At 42.3% G+C, this 21,659-nt stretch overlaps 1 pseudogene; it reads left to right on the top strand.

Moving 5' to 3' along the window:
• Positions 1–21,659, top strand: part of LOC115107174 (voltage-dependent T-type calcium channel subunit alpha-1G-like) — a 444,217-nt pseudogene that overhangs the window by 332,255 nt on the left and 90,303 nt on the right.

The raw sequence follows: 21,659 nt of genomic DNA, 5'->3' as shown, positions 1-21,659 counted from the left end.
TGTAGACCTTACCGTGAAATGCTGAATACAACAGATGTAGACCTTACCGTGAAATGCTGAATACAACAGATGTAGACCTTACAGTGAAATGCTGAATACAACAGATGTAGACCTTACCGTGAAATGCTGAATACAACAGATGTAGACCTTACCGTGAAATGCTGAATACAACAGATGTAGACCTTACCGTGAAATGCTGAATACAACAGATGTAGACCTTACCGTGAAATGCTGAATAAAGCAGATGTAGACCTTACCGTGAAATGCTTATTAACAAGCCCTTAATTATCCAGCAACGCAGTTCAAGAAATAGAGTTAAGAAAATATTGACTAAATTAACAAAAGAAACACAATAAAATAACAATAACAAGACTATATACATACTATATATATTATATACATAACGAGACTACCACTACCAATGTGCGGGGGTATAGGTCATTCGAGGTAATGTGTACATGTAGGTAGGGGTAAAATGACTATGCATAGATAATAAACAGCGAGTAGCAGCAGTGTAAAAAAACAAAGGGGGTCAATGTAAGTAGTCCGGGTGGCCATTTGGTTAATTGTCTTGGGTGTAAAAATAAGGAGCCTTTTGGATCTATATTCATCACTCCAGAGGAAGCATTTCCACTGCTCCAGAGTCCCATGGCGGCGAGCTTTACACCCCTCCAGCTGACGCTTGGCCTTGCGCGTGGTGATCTTAGGCTTGTGTGCTGCTGCTCAGTCATGGGAAAACCATTTCATAACGTTCCTGACGAATGTTTATTGTGCTGACGTTGCTTCCAGAGGCAGTTTGGAGCTTGGTAGTGAGTGTTGCAATCGAGGACAGACGATATTTATGTGCCACACGCTTCAGCACTCAGCGGTTGCATTCTGTGAGCTTGTGTGGTCTACCACTTCGCGCCTGAGCCGTTGTTGCCGCTAGACGTTTCCACTTCACAATAACAGCACTAAGGGTGTAACCGATGAATCTCTAGCAGGGCAGACATTTGACTAACCGACTTGTTGGAACAGTGGCCTCCTATGACAATGCCACGTTGAAAGTCACTGAGCTCTTCAGTAAAGGCTATTCTCCTGCCAATGTTTGTCTATGGAGATTACATGGCAGTGTGCTCAATTTTATACACCTGTCAGCAACAGGTGTGGCTGAAATAGCCGAATCCACTATTTTTGAAGGGGTGTATAACACTGGAAAATCACGTTTTTGAAGGCACTGGGCCTTCAAAACACCGCCCACCTCCAAATGATTGATCTTCAGCTCTCCTGTTTTACAGATACAAAGCCTTTAGACACAAAGCCTTTAGATACAAAGCCTTTAGATACAAAGCCTTTAGATACAAAGCCTTTAGATACAAAGCCTTTACATACAAAGCCTTTAGATACAAAGCCTTTAGATACAAAGTCTTTAGATACGAAGTCTTTAGATACGAAGCCTTTAGATACAAAGCCTTTAGATACAAAGCCTTTAGATACAAAGCCTTTAGATACAAAGTCTTTAGATACAAAGCCTTTAGATACAAAGCCTTTAGATACAAAAGTCTTTAGATACAAAGCCTTTAGATACAAAGCCTTTAGATACAAAGCCTTTAGATACAAAGCCTTTAGATACAAAGTCTTTAGATACAAAGCCTTTAGATACAAAGCCTTTAGATACAAAGTCTTTAGATACGAAGCCTTTAGATACGAAGCCTTTAGATACAAAGCCTTTAGATACAAAGCCTTTAGATACAAAGCCTTTAGATACAAAGCCTTTAGATACAAAGCCTTTAGATACAAAGCCTTTAGATACAAAGTCTTTAGATACATAGTCTTTAGATACAAAGCCTTTAGATACAAAGTCTTTAGATACAAAGCCTTTAGATACAAAGCCTTTAGATACAAAGCCTTTAGATACAAAGTCTTTAGATACAAAGCCTTTAGATACAAAGTCTTTAGATGCAAAGCCTTTAGATACAAAGCCTTTAGATACAAAGCCTTTAGATACAAAGTCTTTAGATACAAAGCCTTCAGATACAAAGCCTTTAAGAAAACAGACTTCCCGTGTGATACCTGAGTAAGTCTCACACACACACACACAGAGACACACACACACACACTCTTGAATGGGAGCGATCCACGGGAGAACGACTACCCCTTCTCATTACAGGCTCGGAAGTTCAAGGCTGACCACGGTATTGTTAACAGAAAACAGAATCCCCAATTGTAGGGAAATATCAGTCTTCATGGTCAATTTTGTGTGTGTTGTGTGTGTGTGTGTGTGTGTGTGTGTGTGTGTGTGTGTGTGTGTGCGCGCGTGTGTGTGTGTGTGCGTTATCTCTAATGACTGTATATATGAATGGACAAAGCTATCGATCACACACACATACACACACATTCATCTCTCTCTCGTCATCACTGACCGATGAGCTTACAGACACACACACATACCCATCTTTTAATAATATGTCTAGCCAATATTCAAATGTCCTGGCTTTTGAATTGAGTTTCATGGCTTGTGGCAGGGGCGAGAAGGGGTGAGGGCAAGAGAAAGTTCACAGGTGTCACTCACTAAGACCTCTATCTCTATTCTAGGACCCAATGCAACACCAGGGCTCACCCACACAGACGCACACACACACAACACACATGCTCGTGCACACAGACAAAGACACAGACACACACACATACAAATTTAGGGCAGACCAACGCAACATTTAAATCATGCTCAGGAATAATGGGGCTCGGGGGAGATTCATTAACGTCGCGCGCAGGAAGTCAGACGTTTGGGCGGAACTCACATAGGAACCAAAGTCTTTGTTACCTCGACACATCTTTGTTTGTCAGGGGGTTGATCATTCTCTAAGTAAGACACTGCCTGATTATATATAGATTCATGCCTTTACACTCGGGTGAGGCACAAAGTCGTATGCAAATGACCCATCCGGCTGCCTAGTTGAGATGCAGTTTGTCTCTGTGTGTCATTGTTGTGTCTCAGTCAGTTGTGTAGATTGAAATACGGAAGAACATTTTTCAATAACAAAAGTTTGTATCACACTTGTCTTACAGTAGCAGTAAAACGTTTGGACACACCTACTCATTCCAGGGTTTAAACAAATGTTTACTATGCAAATGTGTAAGGGTGGCTACTGTTAAAGAATCTCAAATATAAAATGTACTTTGCTGACGACTTGATTCCATTTGTGCTATTTCATAGTGTTGATGTCTTCACTATTACTTTACAATGTAGAAAATAGTAATAAAAAAAATAAAACCCTTGAATGAGTAGGTCTATCCAAACTTTCGACTGGTACTGTATGTGTTTATTAGCTTTGGCAAAAGCAGCAGCTACTCTTCCTGGGGTCCAGCTACTCTTCCTGGGGTCCACAAAAAACACAAAACATTAAAATATGACAAGTAACAAAACACTGATCGACAAAGTCACACACATTTGAAATATGACATACAAACAACAACTCAAAAATCATACTTGCGTGTGTTTGTGTGTGTCTCCTCACAGTCCTCCCGTTCCATGAGACGTTGTTTAATCCATTTTATAAAGGACAATTTGCTGTAAGCTAAAGTAATTGTATTTGGAAGGGTGTTCCATGCGATCTTGGCTCTGTATAATATTGTGCTTTGCCGTGAATTGTTTGGGGACTTGGGATCTGTGAAAAGACCCCTGGTGGCTTTTCTTTATGGGTGTCTGAGCTGAATGTTATTTGATTATGCAGACAATCTGGAATTTTAATCACTGTAATATTTCTCATAAAAACTAGAAGATTCAGTTAATCTCTCATCAACCCTCGTCTAGGAAAGGCTGACATGATGTTAGTTCTGTTCGTGCAGTTTAAGGGAAAGGTGTGCTGCTCTGTTTTGAGTCCGGTGCAGCTTTGCTTGGTCTTTCTGTGCTGCACCTGACTATATTACCGGACAGTAATCAAGATGGGACAAGACCAGAGTCTGAACAAATAGTACAGTTGATTTTAGTGTCAAAAACACAGGACATATTTTTTATAACAGACATACCCCTCTCCATCTTCACAACAAGTTTGTCAATATGACTTGACCATGATAACTGACCATCCAATGTTACTCCTGGGAGTTCAACTCCTTCAACTTGTTCAATGGTCACACCCTTTATGTACAACTCCAGTTGAGGTTTATGTCTTAGAGAATGTTTTGAACCAAATACAACGCTTTTAGTTTTAGTTGTATTTAAGACCAGTTTACTATTAATCACCATTTCTGATACTGACTGTAACTCCTTATTTCGACTTTCAGTGAGCTCACTGGCTTTGGGTGCTGACATGTACACACTGGAGAGTGTGGAATCATTTGCATACATAATCATTATTGCTTTGTGTAACACCAGTGGCAAATCATTTGTAAAGATAGAGAAGAAAAGAGTCCCAAGGCAACTGCCCTGAGGTACACCGCACTGTACTGCTGTTAGAGAAGCTTCCATTTAAGAACACTCTCTGAGTTCTATTGGATAAATAACTCTCCAACCATGTGATGGCAGGTGATACAAAACCATAGCAAGTGAGTTTCTTCAATAACAATTTATGAGCAATAACATCAAAGACTGTACTGACATCTAATAATACAGCTCCAACTGTCATCATTTTTTTATTTAAAAAAAAACTAATCGTATGTCATCTGCGTCGGGGGAGTATAAGTTGATTGCCCTTCACTACACAGAGTACAGAAAACATGACATAGACTGACCAGGTGATACCAGGTGAAAGCTATGAACCTTTATTGATGTCACTTGTTAAATCTACTTCTATCAGTGTAGATGAAGGGTAGGAGACAGGTGAACCTTTTAGTGCAGTGGGCTAAATCAGGGTCACACAGAGTGTTTCTTGGTAGTCTTAAACAAATCTATTGTGACACAAAAGTATACGCCTCACACACATTGTTACAGGATTAGAAAAAAGAATACACCTGTACCATGTCAGATATACAGTTGAAATCTATTCTATTTTGAGTTTGCATCCCAATATATACTTTATATACATCACAGAAGACTGAAATATAACAAAACCATTTGATATAGAAACACCAGATTTTGGTGGCTTTTTTGATGTACAGTTTATTATTATGAAATTATTACAATTTTTAATGACATTCCACCCATGAGGCCAGTAGGTCATTTGACTGAAGGAAACGGCTAAAGAAAGATTTTTAAGCATGAGACAACTGACACATAGATTGTGTGTGTTTGCCATTCAGAGGGTGAATGGGAGACAACATATTTAAGTGCCTTTTAAAGGGGTATGGTAGGACGTGCCAGGCGCACCGGTTTTAGTGCTTTAAATACTGCAACGCTACTGGGTTTATCACGCTCAACAGTTTCCCGTGTGTATTAAGAATGGTCCATCAAAGGACATCCAGCCAACTTCACAAAACTGTGGAACGCATTGGAGTCAACATGGATCAGCATCCCTCTGGAAAGCTTTCGACACCTTGTAGAGTCCATGCACCAAGGAATTGAGGCTGTTCGTAGGAAAAAATGGGGACAACTCAATATTAGGAAGGTGTTCTTAACGTTTTGTACACTTAGTATATATACAGTACCAGTCATAGGTTGGAAACACGCACTCATTCAAGACTTTGTCGACTCTATTATTGTAGAATAATAGGGAAGACATCAAAACTGTAAAACTATAAAATAACACATATGGAATCATGTAGTAACCAAAAGGTGTTAAACAAATCAAAATATATTTGATATTTGAGAATCTTCAAAGTAGCCACCCTTTTGCCTTGATGAAAGCTTTGCACACTCTTGGCATTCTCAACCAGCTTCATGAGGTATTTAAATTAACAGGTGTGTATTGTTAAGAGTTAATTTGTGGAATTTCTTTCCTTAATGCATTTGAGCCAATCAGTTGTGTTGTGACAAGGTATTGTTGGCATTCCAATGCTTTGCCCCTGACCTGTACACAACAGCAAAAGAGAACCGTTGAAGGGACAAGAAACACCTGGTGACCTGATCGTTTGTGTCCTTTCCCCTGGCCATCCAGATCAGGGGAGCATGGTCTGTGACCAGGGTGAAGTGGGTGCCCAACAGGTACAGTGGGGCAAAAAAGTATTTAGTCAGCCACCAATTGTGCAAGTTCTGCCACTTAAAAATATGAGAGGCCTGTAATTTTCATTATAGGTACACTTCAACTATGACAGACAAAATGAGAAAAAAAATCCAGAAAATCACATTGTAGGATTTTTTATGAATTTATTTGCAAATTATGGTGGAAAATAAGTATTATTTCCATATGTGTTATTTCATAGTTAATTATTCAAAAATGTAGAAAATTAATTGTGGGGAAAAAAATGGCATCCTATCTGAACAGTGATAAACATATTCTGTAGAAAGTATGTTATAAAAGGCCCCAAATTTTCCACACCCTGCTTAAAACATTTCCACGTGTGTAAATCCTAAAAACACATATTCTCAACTGTACGCTACGCAAATGCGATTATAGATGCATGCAATGTGTATAAATAAATAAAACATGTTGTAGGCTGTATTCAAACCTGGCTAGCTTGATAGCTATGCAGCTAGTCTACCTACCGTGCCAAGCAACATCTCTCCAGACTTTAGGGTTTGGCAGTATCCCAGGACAGATAGCAGTGGTTCCAGCAACTGAGGCTAACTGCTTCGCGGCTAAACAGGTAGGCTAGTAGACAAACGTTTCTTCAACTAAAAAAGTTTTTGAAAACAACAAACCGAGCTCAGCATATTCTTCATTATTTATTTAACCAGGGAAAAACACATTGAGACCATTTCCCAATGTGCCCTGGGGACAATACAGAAAATACAATTATACACAATGTAAAACACAAAATTAAATAGCAAATATTATATACACAATAAACAATCAAAAAAACAGACACATTTATCAATATAAAAACACCTTTCTCCTAAACTGAGACAACAACACATCCAAATGGTCACTTGGAGATGATTCCACAGGACAGGGGTCTGGTAGGAAGAGGCCGAACTCTGTGGATACACGTGGACTGTCCAGCGTTAACCAACCCTGTGATCTAGTGCTGTAACTCCAGTTTCTATATTTGGTCAGTGATGTTATGTAAATTGGTACTGATGACCTCATTTACTCATTTGCTTTCACCGTATGTGTTTGTATTGTTGTCTTTATTGTTTACCTGTTTGTATGTGAATGGAAGTGTAGACTATATGGCTTTAATGCCAGTGTCTGTGGTTATTCTCAGGTGGCTGCGCTGGGCTGGTTGTTTGGTGATAAGGCCTACCTGAGGAGTAGCTGGAACCTTCTAGACGGGTTGCTGGTGATGATCTCAGCCATAGACATCCTTGTCTCATTGGTGTCCAACAGCAGCCCCAAGATACTGGGTATGCTCCGGGTGCTGCGCCTGCTACGGACACTCAGGCCACTACGGTGAGTTGTATATACACACATGCATGAGCACACACACGCTGGCACACACACACGCGCGCACATGACCAACGCACGGATGCACACAAACACACTCATACACACACACACAAACACACGCATTGGAACACACACAAGTGCAGGCCTCCTCACTAATATACCTTTTTCCAAAACAGTATATCTACCAGACTTCCAGTGTGACTTTCCCCACTTCCAGTGTACTGTACCAACGTCACATATCTCCCACTAGGGAGGCCTGGAACAGCTGAAGCTACTTACAGCAGTGTGTGAATGGTAGTGTGTGGTTTTTAACCGTGGAATAAGGGAACTCACGTTAAAATGGGGAAAACTATTTATTGACTTTCTCTATTGGTGTGTCTTCTTTCTCGGAGAATGGTTCATGAGGTGCAGAAGAGCAGTGTGTGTGTTGGGCATGTTGGTGTGTGTGTGCGTGAGTGTGAGTATGTGTGAAAGGGAAGACTCAACAATGTTTCTGATGAGTTACATTTTTCCCTCAGATGTCTCTATGATATATGGCCTGTCTGTGTGTTTGTTGTCATGCGGCTCAGTGTGCGCGTGTGTTTGTTCTTTCCTTGCCTCTTGTCTCTCCTCTCGTGAAGCTCTACCGACCTGCACTCAAATATTTATTAGCATCTCTGGAAAGCACAAAAATCTAATAGGAATTTTTTCTGCCCGATTTACCCACAAAACGCTGTGGGATAACCACTTCAATCTCCTACCTGACCCCTCTCAAATATGACCCCTGACCTCTAGTGAAATGGAATCTACTATTCCTGTCTTCAGACTAGGATTGCTTTTATCGTGTGTGTGTGTGTGTGTGTGTGTGTGTGTGTGTGTGTGTGTGTGTGTGTGTGTGTGTGTGTGTTTGTCCCCAGCAATATAAACCCATCAGATGAACATAAATCAAAAGTCCAAGTAATTTTCTTTGATAGAGTTTGTACAGCTGATGTGGGTTCATGTACTGTCTATGGGGCTTAAGTACTGTCTTTGGGGTTGATGTACTGTCTAGGGGGCTTAAGTACTGTCTATGGGGCTTAAGTACTGTCTATGGGGTTTATGTACTGTCTATGGGGGCTTAAGTACTGTCTATGGGGTTAATGTACTGTCTATGGGGTTTATGTACTGTCTATGGGGTTGATGTACTGTCTATGGGGTTGATGTACTTTCTATGGGGTTTATTTACTGTCTATGGGGTTTATGTACTGTCTATGGGGTTGATGTCTGTCTTTGGGGTTGATGTACTGTCTATGGGGTTTATGTACTGTCTATGGGGTTCATGTACTGTCTATGGGGTTTATTTACTGTCTATGGGGTTGATGTACTTTCTATGGGGTTTATATACTGTCTATGGGGTTTATGCACTGTCTATGGGGTTGATGTACTTTCTATGGGGTTGATGTACTGTCTATGGGGTTTATGTACTGTCTATGGGGTTGATGTCTGTCTTTGGGGTTGATGTACTGTCTATGGGGTTTATGTACTGTCTATGGGGTTTATGTACTGTCTATGGGGTTTATGTACTGTCTATGGGGTTTATGTACTGTCTATGGGGTTTATGTACTGTCTATGGGGTTTATGTACTGTCTCTGGGGTTTATGTACTGTCTATGGGGTTTATGTACTGTCTATGGGGTTTATGTACTGTCTCTGGGGTTTATGTACTGTCTAGGGGGTTTATGTACTGAAAGAAAGAGAGAGACATCAAGGGAAGAGGAGAACACTAACAAAAGGGTTCCTCAAGGGTTTGGGAAGGTTAATGGTTCTATATGGAGCCATAATGACTCAAATAACCTTTTGAGCACTTTTGAGCTATTCAATGGTTCTTTATAGTTCACAAGTTAGTTCACAGTTTATTTAATCTGTTGTGTCATGCTATTACATGTTATATATAACTATGGCTGGTGATGATGTCTTGTGAAAGACTCATGTATGGCCTTGTGTCATTTAAGAAGTGTTGTCTAAATCAGTCAGTGGTTCTCATTTCCCTCCTCAGGCACCCCCAGCTGTTCCAGAGGTAGTTCACTGGATTCAACTTGTCAATTAACACAATAATAAAACCTATTGAATACAATTTTTAAAAGCATATTATATGGCTAATCAGAAAAATATATTATATGGCTAATCAGAAAAATATATTATATGGCTAATCAGAAAAATATATTATATGGCTAATCAGAAAAATATATTATATGGCTAATCAGAAAAATATATTATATGGCTAATCAGAAAAAGAAACCATGTGTGGGTCTTCAAAAGAATCTGCAAAGAACCATATTAACGACATGTCTTTATAGAACCACCTTCTCCATAAAGGTTTCTTTATTCCATTTAGAACCTCATGACCATGGTTCATTGTAGAACCTTAGGAAAAGGGTTCTTTATTGCACCATGCAGGTTCCATTTAGAACCTCATGACCATGGTTCTTTGTAGAACCCCCCCAAAAAAGTGATATGAACAGTAGCACCAAAAAGGGTTCTGCTGTGGTTACCAGCCAAATAACCCGTATAGATACAAAAAAACTAAACAGAAATGGTGTGAACAGGGGATAGATAAAGAGAGGGAGAGAGAAATGCTGAGCTGGTGTTCTCTCCTCCCACCTACAAACACTACAGATTATCGCTCTGATCAGGAAATAATACATTCATAATTTATCCTTTGAGGGTATTAATTAGCTTTCAAACCCTGATACTCAGACGAAAGAAGAGGAGAGAAGAAGTGAGTAGAAGAGGGGAGGGGAGGAGAGGAGAGAAGAGAGGAGAAGAGAAGAGAAGAGAAGAGAAGAGAAGAGAAGAGAAGAGAAGAGAAGAGAAGAGAAGAGAAGAGAGAAGAAGAGGAGCAGAGCATGAAAATGCCACAATATCAGTATGCTGGTCTGGGAGTTTGCGCTGTACTGAAGGCCGTCTCAGAGAAAGTTCAGTTAGTTTGACAGGAAAGTAAACTTCTGATCAAGCAAAGCTCTGAAAACGAGGGCTTACTGTATACAGCACTGCAATGTATATGTGGAAACCCTAGAGATACTCATAACATGGATTCTGAACTGAGCTTGTGTGGCAGGAATCTCATAGGACTAAATTAAAATAATGGAGAATATCAAAGCTTTACACAGCACTGTGGCATTAATAGCTAAAAAGCAGATCAATGTTTTATCACATAAAAAATATAGCACACAACATGACCCCTCACCCTGTAGATGATGTAATTATCTGGAGGGTTCAATCCTTGGCACACCAGAGAATTGGACAAAATAATATGTGTGTGATTTATTTGTGTGTTTTCCAGTTTGTCAGTTCAGAGGTTTTAGTTTCAGGACAGGAAAAGAGAAGAGTGAATTAAACATGAGTCTGTCTGTGTTTTCCCCTGAAGCACTGGAGTGTGTATGGTTCACACACACACACACACACACACACACACACACACACACACACACACACACACACACACACCTCTGTCAGATATACCTCTCTGTCTGTTGTGACATTGCAGGCAGAGGAAGAGTTTCTGTTCATCTAACTCTGTTCATCTAACTCCTCACAGAGTTTATCTGCTCTTTCTCATGTCTTCATTTCATACATTCATCAAACTTGTAAATGTTCTCAACTAGTCTACCTGGTTAAATAAAGGTGAAATATATATATTTAAACTCTGTTCTGCTCAGTTCAGCTCAGTTCAGCTCATTTCAACTCATTTCAACTCAGTTCAACTCAGTTCTAACACTATGCATACTCTAAAGGTGGTATGGAATAGTCCCTGCGATATGGAACTGTTCAGGGAAGTCAGGAACCAATACACGCAGTCAGTCAGGAAAGCAAAGGCTAGCTTCAAGCAGAAATTCACATCATGTAGCTCGAACTCCAAAAAGTTTTGGGACCCTGTCAAGTCATTGTTGCAACCCCTATTACCAGCCTGTTCAAACTCTCTTTCGTATCGTCCGAGATCCTTAAAGAAATGGGGTGACACCCTAGACCCAAACTGTTACAGACCTATATCCATCCTGCCCTGTCTATCTAAAGTCTTCGAAAGCCAAGTTAATAATCAGATCACTGATCATTTTGAATCCCACCGTTCCTTCTCCACTGTGCAATCCGGTTTCCGAGCCGGTCACGAGTGCACATCAGCCACGCTCAATATACTAAACGATATATATCATAACCGCCATCGATAAAATACAGTACTGTGCAGCCGTCTTCATCTTTCGACTCTGTCAATCACCGTATTCTTATCGGCAGAATCAAATGCCTTAGTTTTTCTAATGACTGCCTCGCCTGGTTCACCAACTACTTTGCAGACAGAGTTCAGTGCGTCAAATCGGAGGGCATGTTGTCCGGACCTCTGGCAGTCTCTATGGGGGTACCACAGGGTTCAATTCTCGGACCGACTCTTTTCTCTGTATATATCAAGGATGTCGCTCTTGCTGCGGGCGATTCCCTGATCCACCTCTACGCAGACGACCCCATTCTGTATACTTCTGGCCCTTCCTTGGACACTGTGCTAACTAACCTCCAAACGAGCTTCAATGCCATACAACACTCCTTCCGTGGCCTCCAACTGCTCGCTACAGTCCCTGCTTTGAATCCAGGCTATATCACAGCGGTCTGAGGCCCTGCATCGCACTGCATCTCAGTACAAGAGATGTCGCTACCGTCCCTGGTTTGAATCCAGGCTGTATCACAGTGGTCTGAGGCCCTGCATCTCAGTGCAAGAGGTGTCACTACAGTCCCTGGTTCAAATCCAGGCTGTTTCACAGCAGTCTAAGGCACTGCATCTCCGTGCAAAATCCTGGTTCAAATCCAGGCTGTATCACAGCAGTCTAAGGCACTGCATCTCAGTGCAAGAGGTGTCACTACATTCTCTGGTTCGAATCCAGGCTGTATCACATCCGGCCGTGATTGGGAATCCCATAGGGCGGCGCACAATTGGCCCAGCATTGTACAGGGTCTGTCATTGTAAATCAAAATGTGTTCTTAACTGACTTGCCTAGCTAAAACTTCTTGCGGATCATTAGGACGCTACCGTGGCACCTGGCCAACATCCAGTGAAATTGCAGAGCACCAAATTCAAATGATAGAAATTGTAATATTAAACATTCATGAAAATACCAGTGTCTTACATAATTTAAAAGCTTAACTTCTTGCAGATTTTAAAAATGTTTTACGGCGAAAGCACATCATGCGATTATCTGAGGACAGCGCCCGGCACACAAAAGCTTTACATACATTTTCCAACCAAGCAGATGCGTCAAGAAAGTCAGAAATAGCGATAAAATAAATCACATACCTTTGAAGATATTCATCTGGTTGCAATCACAAGGGTCCCAGCTACACAACAAATGGTCCTTTTGTTCGATAAATTCCTTCTTTACATCCCAAAAAAGTATGTTTCAATGGCTCGCTTGACTCAGCAATCCACCGGTTTCCCTCGTTCAAAATGCATACAAAATGAATCCCATAAGTTACCAATAAACTTATTCAAGACAAGTCAAACAACATTCCTAATCAATCCTCAGGTACCCTATTATGTAAATAAACTACAAAGTTTAAGACAGAGAATTAACAGAGACCATTAACGGAGATAAATAACGATGTACGCGCACAAGAAAAACTACAAATTCTAGCTAATTTATCAAAAAACAAGCTTGAAACTCTTTCTAAAGACTTTTGACATCGAGTGGAAGCCCTAGGAACTGCATTCTGGGAGGACTTCCTTTATATTCCCATTCCCAGCCATTGTAATCAGAGGTGAGCTGAAAAAAAAAATCTGGATGGTTTGTCCTCGGGTTTACGCCTGCCATATTAGTTCTGTTGTACTCACAGACATAATTGTAACAGTTTTGGGAACTTTAGAGTGTTTTCTATCCAATACTATTATATGCATATCCTAGCTTCTGGGCCTGAGTAACAGACCGTGTACTTTGGGCACCTCCATTCTTCCAAACTTCCGAAAACTTTTTCTAGCCTGAAGAAGTTAAATAAAGGAAAAAACAAAAATGGGAATCGAACCCACAACCCTGCCATTACTAGAGCCATGCTCTGCCAACGGAGCCACAAAGGACCACAAGTAGAGAAGAAAAAAGCGATCCTACACACTTCTCCAATTGTCCCAGCTAACAGTGCATGTGAGTGTGTTTTCCTCATTAGGAATGTTAATGATGCAATTATACAGCATAGAGGAGGTTCTGGGAGAGAGAGCATGTGTGTGTGTGTGTTTGACAGAATAATGCATCAGTTTGTTTAATTGTGCACACACACACTGCTGTTCTCATCCATCAACTCCACGACCTCAACTGAGGCTTCACATTTTATATTTTAGTCATTTAGCAGATGCTCTTATCCAGAGCGACTTACAGGAGCAATTCAATCAAATCCAATCAAATGTTATTTGTCACATGCCCCGAATACAACAGGTGTAGACCTTACAGTGAAATGCTTACTTACAAGCCCTTAACCAACAATGCAGTACAAGAAATAGACTTAAGAAAATATGAACTAAATAAACTAAGGTAATAAATAAATATAAAGTAACACAATACAATAGCAATAACTATACAGGGGGTACTGGTACCTAGTCAATGTGCGGGGGTACAGGTTAGTCGAGGTCATTTGTACATGTACAGTAGGTAGGGGTAAAGTGACTATGCATAGATAATAAAGAGTGAGTAACAGCAGTGTAAAAACAAAGGGGGTCAATGCAAATAGTCTGGGTGGCCATTTGATTAATTGTTCAGCAGTCTTATGGCTTGGGTGTAGAAGCTGTTAAGGAGTCTTTTGGACCTAGACTTGGCGCTCCGGTACCGCTTGCCGTTTGGTAGCAGAGAGAACAGTCTGACTTGGGTGACTGGAGTCTTTGACAATTGTTTCAGGCAATGAGGGTTATTAAGTGCCTTGCTCAAGGGCACATCGACAGATAATTTCCCTAGCCGGCTCAGGGATTCGAACAAGAAACATTTCGGTTACTGGCCCAAGGTTTTTGTTAGCACCTAAATGTTCCCTTTAAGTCACCTCACGTCACCTTTACGTTCCCTTAAGTCACCTTTACGTCACCTTTACGTTCCCTTAAGTCACCTTTACGTCACCTTTACGTTCCCTTAAGTCACCTTTACGTCACCTTTACGTTCCATTAAGTCACCTTAAGTCACCTTTACGTCACCTTATTTCAACTTAGCTCTACCACAAACCAGCTGCAGCCCCGAACCCCTCCTCCCCTGTCACTACGAGACTCACAGGGAAGATAGACTGTTCCACCAGGGTGGTGGGGGACAGGAGTGTTAGCCATGTTGTTTATTGATGTATCCTCTCTGTCTCCCCTCCTGTCATCTGTGTGTTTGGGCTCATCCATCTCACCCTGTAGATGATGTAATTACCTGGAGGGTTCTATCCTCATACTCCCTCACCCTGTAGATGATGTAATATCTGGAGGGTCCTATCCTCATACTCCCTCACCCTGTAGATGATGTAATTACCTGGAGGGTTCTATCCTCATACTCCCTCACCCTGTAGATGATGTAATATCTGGAGGGTTCTATCCTCATACTCCCTCACCCTGTAGATGATGTAATATCTGGAGGGTTCTATCCTCATACTCCCTCACCCTGTAGATTATGTAATTATCTGGAGGGTTCTATCCTCATACTCCCTCACCCTGTAGATGATGTAATACCTGGAGGGTTCTATCCTCATACTCCCTCACCCTGTAGATGATGTAATTACCTGGAGGGTTCTATCCTCATACTCCCTCACCCTGTAGATGATGTAATTACCTGGAGGGTTCTATCCTCATACTCCCTCACCCTGTAGATGATGTAATTACCTGGAGGGTTCTATCCTCATACTCCCTCACCCTGTAGATGATGTAATATCTGGAGGGTTCTATCCTCATACTCCCTCACCCTGTAGATGATGTAATATCTGGAGGGTTCTATCCTCATACTCCCTCACCCTGTAGATTATGTAATTATCTGGAGGGTTCTATCCTCATACTCCCTCACCCTGTAGATGATGTAATACCTGGAGGGTTCTATCCTCATACTCCCTCACCCTGTAGATGATGTAATTACCTGGAGGGTTCTATCCTCATACTCCCTCACCCTGTAGATGATGTAATTACCTGGAGGGTTCTATCCTCATACTCCCTCACCCTGTAGATGATGTAATTACCTGGAGGGTTCTATCCTCATACTCCCTCACCCTGTAGATGATGTAATATCTGGAGGGTTCTATCCTCATACTCCCTCACCCTGTAGATTATGTAATATCTGGAGGGTTCTATCCTCATACTACCTCACCCTGTAGATGATGTAATTACCTGGAGGGTTCTATCCTCATACTCCCTCACCCTGTAGATGATGTAATTACCTGGAGGGTTCTATCCTCATACTCCCTCACCCTGTAGATGATGTAATATCTGGAGGGTTCTATCCTCATACTCCCTCACCCTGTAGATGATGTAATTACCTGGAGGGTTCTATCCTCATACTCCCTCACCCTGTAGATTATGTAATATCTGGAGGGTTCTATCCTCATACTCCCTCACCCTGTAGATGATGTAATTACCTGGAGGGTTCTATCCTCATACTCCCTCACCCTGTAGATGATGTAATATCTGGAGGGTTCTATCCTCATACTCCCTCACCCTGTAGATGATGTAATTACCTGGAGGGTTCTATCCTCATACTCCCTCACCCTGTAGATGATATAATTACCTGGAGGGTTCTATCCTCATACTCCCTCACCCTGTAGATGATATAATTACCTGGAGGGTTCTATCCTCATACTCCCTCACCCTGTAGATGATGTATTTACCTGGAGGGTTCTATCCTCATACCCCTCAACGCTTAGGTCAGGGGAAGACAACCCTGTTCCTGGAGTGTCGCCGGTACTGAGGATTTTGTTCCAACTATGCAGCACACCTGACCAAATCAAATGAAACAATTCAAATCAAGTTGTGTTGGTCGCATACACATATTTAACTGATGTTATTGCAGGTGTATTTAAATGCTAATCAGTTCAGTGATTGCCTAAATTCAACACACCTGTTCTTCCAGGATGATTAATTTAAATCATAGACGTGAAGTTCCAGCGGCAGTACAGGACCAGGGTGTCCTAGCCCTGCCGTAGACGATGTAATTATCTGGAGGGTTCTATCCTCGTAACCCTCGCCCTGTGACAGCATGCCTCATTAATTAAAACAGCCTCCAAACATTATGGAGAAGCATCTCTCTCTCTCTCTCTCTCTCTCTCTCTCTCTCTCTCTCTCTCTCTCTCTCTCTCTATATGTATGAATAGATATTATGGAAACTGCCTCATTCGGTGTATGACCTTGCCATAAAATACTTGGCTCCCCCTAACAAGCACCTATCCTCCGTGAACTCGCTGACCTCTCGTGTTTCCTCTGTTTCTCTCTCGCGTTCGTGACTTTCTCTCTTTACAGTTTTCACTTTCTCTCAAACACAATCTCCTCTTATTGTTGTGGAGGGGATAATAATAATGATCAAAATAATAATAATAATAATAATAATCTATCATTTTTCAGATGATACATAGCTATACAGTATATACCACACAGGAAAAGAGGGAGAGAGAGAGAGACAGAGAGAGAGTTGTTAAGGTCAATTACAGAGCAGCCAGCCCAGATGGCGACGCCTGTGGCTCTCCCTCCCCCTCTTCCCCTTCCTTTCTCCTTCCTCGCGCCCCCTCTCCCCCTTCGTTTCTCCTTCCTCCCTCCCCCTCTTCCCCTTCCCCTTCTTCCCAAGGCATCAGTGACAGTCAATTGCCCTCATACCTCCAGTACCTGCTCACCTGACATCTCATCACCTCTCTCTTTTCACTGTAGGTGGTGAATTACGTTTCTGGTCATCACAAATTTGTTACACAAGAAGAGATCAGTCTGTTCCTATCGCCCACCCGGTGCCCTTGGAGAGTACTGGATGACTTCCATCTCCTCACGTCTGCCTTTGATTCATTTCCTTCCACTCTTTTCCTCTTTTGACCTTTTCCCAGTCTCCTCCCACTCACAAGGCAGGCAGGGCGCTTGACCTCATCTTCACTATTGGCTGTTCGCCTACAATTCTCATTTCAACCCCCTTCCAGATCAATGCTTTCTTTCATTTCCTCTCCCTCTTTTCGCCAAACCTAGCCACTCAGATGGTCATGCGCCATCAGAATCTTCGTTTTCTCTCTCCAACTGTTCTCTCCTCTTCTATCCTATCATCTCTACCTTATGCTAAATCCTTCTCCCACCTGTCTCCTGTCCTCTTTCCTACTGGCAAGCTAAGCCCTCCCCTCCTGCTCTGTGGCTGAGTGACTCATTGTGAGCTTACAGAACAGGGCTGAGAGCAACTGAGTGAAAATGAAGGAAAACTCAACTTCCAGAGGGCCTATCATCCTTTCACTCCCTCTTCTCTACCTTCTACTCCTCTGCTAAAGTCACTTTCTATCACTCTAAACTCTTTGCCACCTTCTCTCACATTAAAGTTTAGTAATTTAGTAGACAGTCTTATTCCAAGCAACTTACAGGAGCAATTAGCACATTGACCGATTTTTCACCTTGCCGGCCTGGGGATTCTATTCAGCAACCTTTTGGTTACTGGCCCAACGCTCTTATTAATTGCTAGGCTATCTTAAAGAAGTTAGAAGATATCCACTCCTGGAATCTCCTCACTCTCCAGATGAAATCCTTTGGCTAGTGATGTCCAGTCGCCCGTGAACCTGCCCCTATTGAACCCATCACCTCCTCCCTTCTCCAACCTGCCCCTATTGAACCCATCACCTCCTCCCTTCTCCAACCTGCCCCTATTGAACCCATCCCTTCCTCCCTTCTCCAACCTGCCCCTATTGAACCCATCACCTCCTCCCTTCTCCAACCTGCCCCTATTGAACCCATCACCTCCTCCCTTCTCCAACCTTCCCCTATTGAACCCATCACCTCCTCCCTTCTCCAACCTGCCCCTATTGAACCCATCACCTTCTCCCTTCTCCAACCTGCCCATATTGAACCCATCACCTCCTCCCTTCTCCAACCTGCCCCTATTGAACCCATCACCTCCTCCCTTCTCCAACCTGCCCCTATTGAACCCATCACTTCCTCCCTTCTCCAACCTGCCCCTATTGAACCCATCACCTCCTCCCTTCTCCAACCTGCCCCTATTGAACCCATCACTTCCTCCCTTCTCCAACCTGCCCCTATTGAACCCATCACCTCCTCCCTTCTCCAACCTGCCCCCATTGAACCCATCACCTCCTCCCTTCTCCAGACCATCTCTGGTGACCTTCTACCATTCCTCACTTCCCTCATCCACCCATCCCTGACAAATGGCTGACTCCGCTTTGACTTCAAGATGGCCAAAGGTCGCTCCCGTCCTCAAGACACCAACACTCGACCACTCTGACGTCAACAACTACAGAACAGTATTCCATCTTTGTTTTACTTTCCAAAACACTTGAGCGTGCCCCTGACCTCTGACCCTGATCAACTCTCTTTATCTCTCTCAGAACCATCTTCTTGACCATAACCAGTCAGACCGCTCTCCTCTGCATCGCGGAGGCTCTCAGCCAAAGCTGACACACTCTCCCTTGTTCTCATCCTCCTATCCACTGCCTTTGACACCGTGACCCATCAGATCCTCCTCTCCACCCTCTCAGGGCTGGGTGTCTCAGGCTCTGCACACTCTTGGATTTTTATCTAGATCTGAGTCTGCAAAAGAAGGTTGACAATGTTTTTACACTGCTACTCCCTGTTTTTTTTATTATCTATGCATAGTCACTTTACCCCTACCTACATGTACAAATTACCTTGACTAAGTTGTACCCCCGCACGTTGACTCGGTACCGGTAACCCCTGTATATAGACTCGTTATTTAACTTTTTATGTTTATTTAGTAAGTATTTTCTTAGGTCTATTTTCTTAACTTCTTGGCGCACCCATCCCGTTAGCGGGATAATTTTCGTCAACATCCGGTGAATTGCAGAGCGCCAAATTCAAATTAAATTACTAAACATATATTTAATTTTCATGAAATCACAAGTGCAATATAGAAAAACACAGCTTAGCTTGTTGTTAATCCACCTGGCATGTCAGATTTCAAAAAGGCTTTACAGCAAAAGCATACCAAGCGTTTAGGTTAGGACATCTCTCTCAGCAGACAAAACTTTACAAAAGTCAGAAAAGCAATAAAATGAATCACTTACCTTTGATGATCTTCGGATGGTGCACTCACGAGACTTCCAGTTACACAATAAATGGTTCTTTTTGTTCCATAAAGATTATTTTTATATCCAAAATACCTCCATTTGGTTGGTGCGTTTTGTTCAGAAATCCACAGGCTCGAGGCGTCACGACGGGGCAGACGAAAATGCCAAATAGTATCCGTAAAGTTTGTAGAAACATGTCAAACGTTTTTTATAATCAATCCTCAAGTTGTTTTTACAATGAATAATCGATAATATTTCAACCGGACAGTAGCTTTTTCAATAGGAGAGTGAGCGAAAATGTCTGCTCCAAGCTGTTGCCCATGCAAAACTCTGCCATAGAGAAAGGAATCTGGTTGATATCCCTTTAAATAGAGGGAAGGCATGCAATGGAACAGAGAGGTTTCAGGAAAAACAGCACTCCTCAGGTTTTCGCCTGCAATATCAGTTCTGTTATACTCACAGACAATATTTTGACAGTTTTGGAAACTTTAGTGTTTTCTATCCTAATCTGACAATTATATGCATATTCTAGATTCTGGACCTGAGAAATAGGCAGTTTCATTTGGGTACGTTTTTCATCCAAACATACTAATACTGCCCCCTACACTCAAGAGGTTAAAACTGCATTGTTGATTAATGGCTTGTAAGTTAGCATTTCACGGTAAGGTCTACACCTGTTTTAATTGGGGAATATGACAATTACGATTTGATTTGATGAGAGGATCTGAGTCTGCACCACACGTTCTCACTACTGGTGTCCCCCAGGTTTCTAGGCCCCCTCTTAATTATCTATACACCAAGTCACCAACACACATCTCTGTGTTCATGGCAGATATCTCAGCTTGGATTTCTGCCCACCACTTCAAACTCAACCTTGACAAGACGAAGCTGCTCTTCCTCCTGATGAAGGCCTGCCTGCTCCAAGACCTCCCCATAATGGTTGGCAACTCCACGGTGGCCCCCTCCCAGAGTTCACAGAACCTTGGCTTGACCCTGGAAAACAACCTGTCATTCTCTGCAAACATCAAAGCAGTGACTCGCTGCTGCAGGTTCATGCTCTACATCACACAGGAAGCGGAGCAGGTCCTTATCTGGGCTCTTGTCATCTCCCGTCCAGACTACTGCAACTCTCTGTTGTTCCTCTCTTGTGCCATTAAACCCCTGCAACTTATCCAGAATTCCATAGCCCACCTGGTGTTCAACCTTCGCAAGTTCTCCTATGTCACCCCGCTCCTCTTCACCCTCCACTGGCTTCCATTCGAAGCGCCTATCCACTACAAGACCATAGTACTTGTCTATGGAGTTGCAAGGGGAACTGCCCCTCTCTACGATCAGGCTAATGCTCAAACCCTATATTCCAACCCGAGCACTCCATTCTGCAACCTCTGGTGTCTTGGCCGTCCCACCCCTACGGAGGTCAGCTCCCACTCAGGCCAGTGAAAGCTCTTCTGTTCTCAGCTTTCCCCTGAAGCTAGGACAGCAGAGTTCCTGCCCATCTTCCAAAATCGTCTTGTGACTCTCAAACCCGGGTCCGGGAGCGTAATCATCGCCTGACGCTAATTAGCATAACGCAACGGACATAAATCTTCCTAGAAAATATTCCCATTCATGAAAAATCACGAGTGAAATATATTGGAACACAGCTTAGCCTTTTGTTAATCACCCTGTCATCTACAGATTTTCAAAATATGCTTTACAGCCAAAGCTAGACAAGCATTTGTGTAAGTTTATCGATAGCCTAGCATAGCATTATGCCCTGCTAGCAGCTGGCAACCTTGTCACGAAAATCAGAAAAGCAATCAAATTAAATCGTTTACCTTTGATGAACTTCGGATGTTTTCACTCACGAGACTCCCAGGTAGATAGCCAAAGTTCATTTTTTCCCAAAATATTATTTTTGTAGGCGAAATAGCTTCGTTTGTTCTTCACATTTGGCTGAGAAATCGACCAGAAATTGCAGACACGACAACACAGAAAAATATTCAAAATTAGCTCCATAATATCGACAGAAACATGGCAAACGTTGTTTAGATTCAATCCTCAAGGTGTTTTT

Source organism: Oncorhynchus nerka, linkage group LG23 (assembly GCF_034236695.1).
Source record: "Oncorhynchus nerka isolate Pitt River linkage group LG23, Oner_Uvic_2.0, whole genome shotgun sequence".
In the NCBI taxonomy this organism is placed as follows: Eukaryota; Metazoa; Chordata; class Actinopteri; order Salmoniformes; family Salmonidae; genus Oncorhynchus; species Oncorhynchus nerka.
Note: the sequence above shows the minus strand (reverse complement) of the source record. Positions and strands in the feature narration are given on the sequence as shown.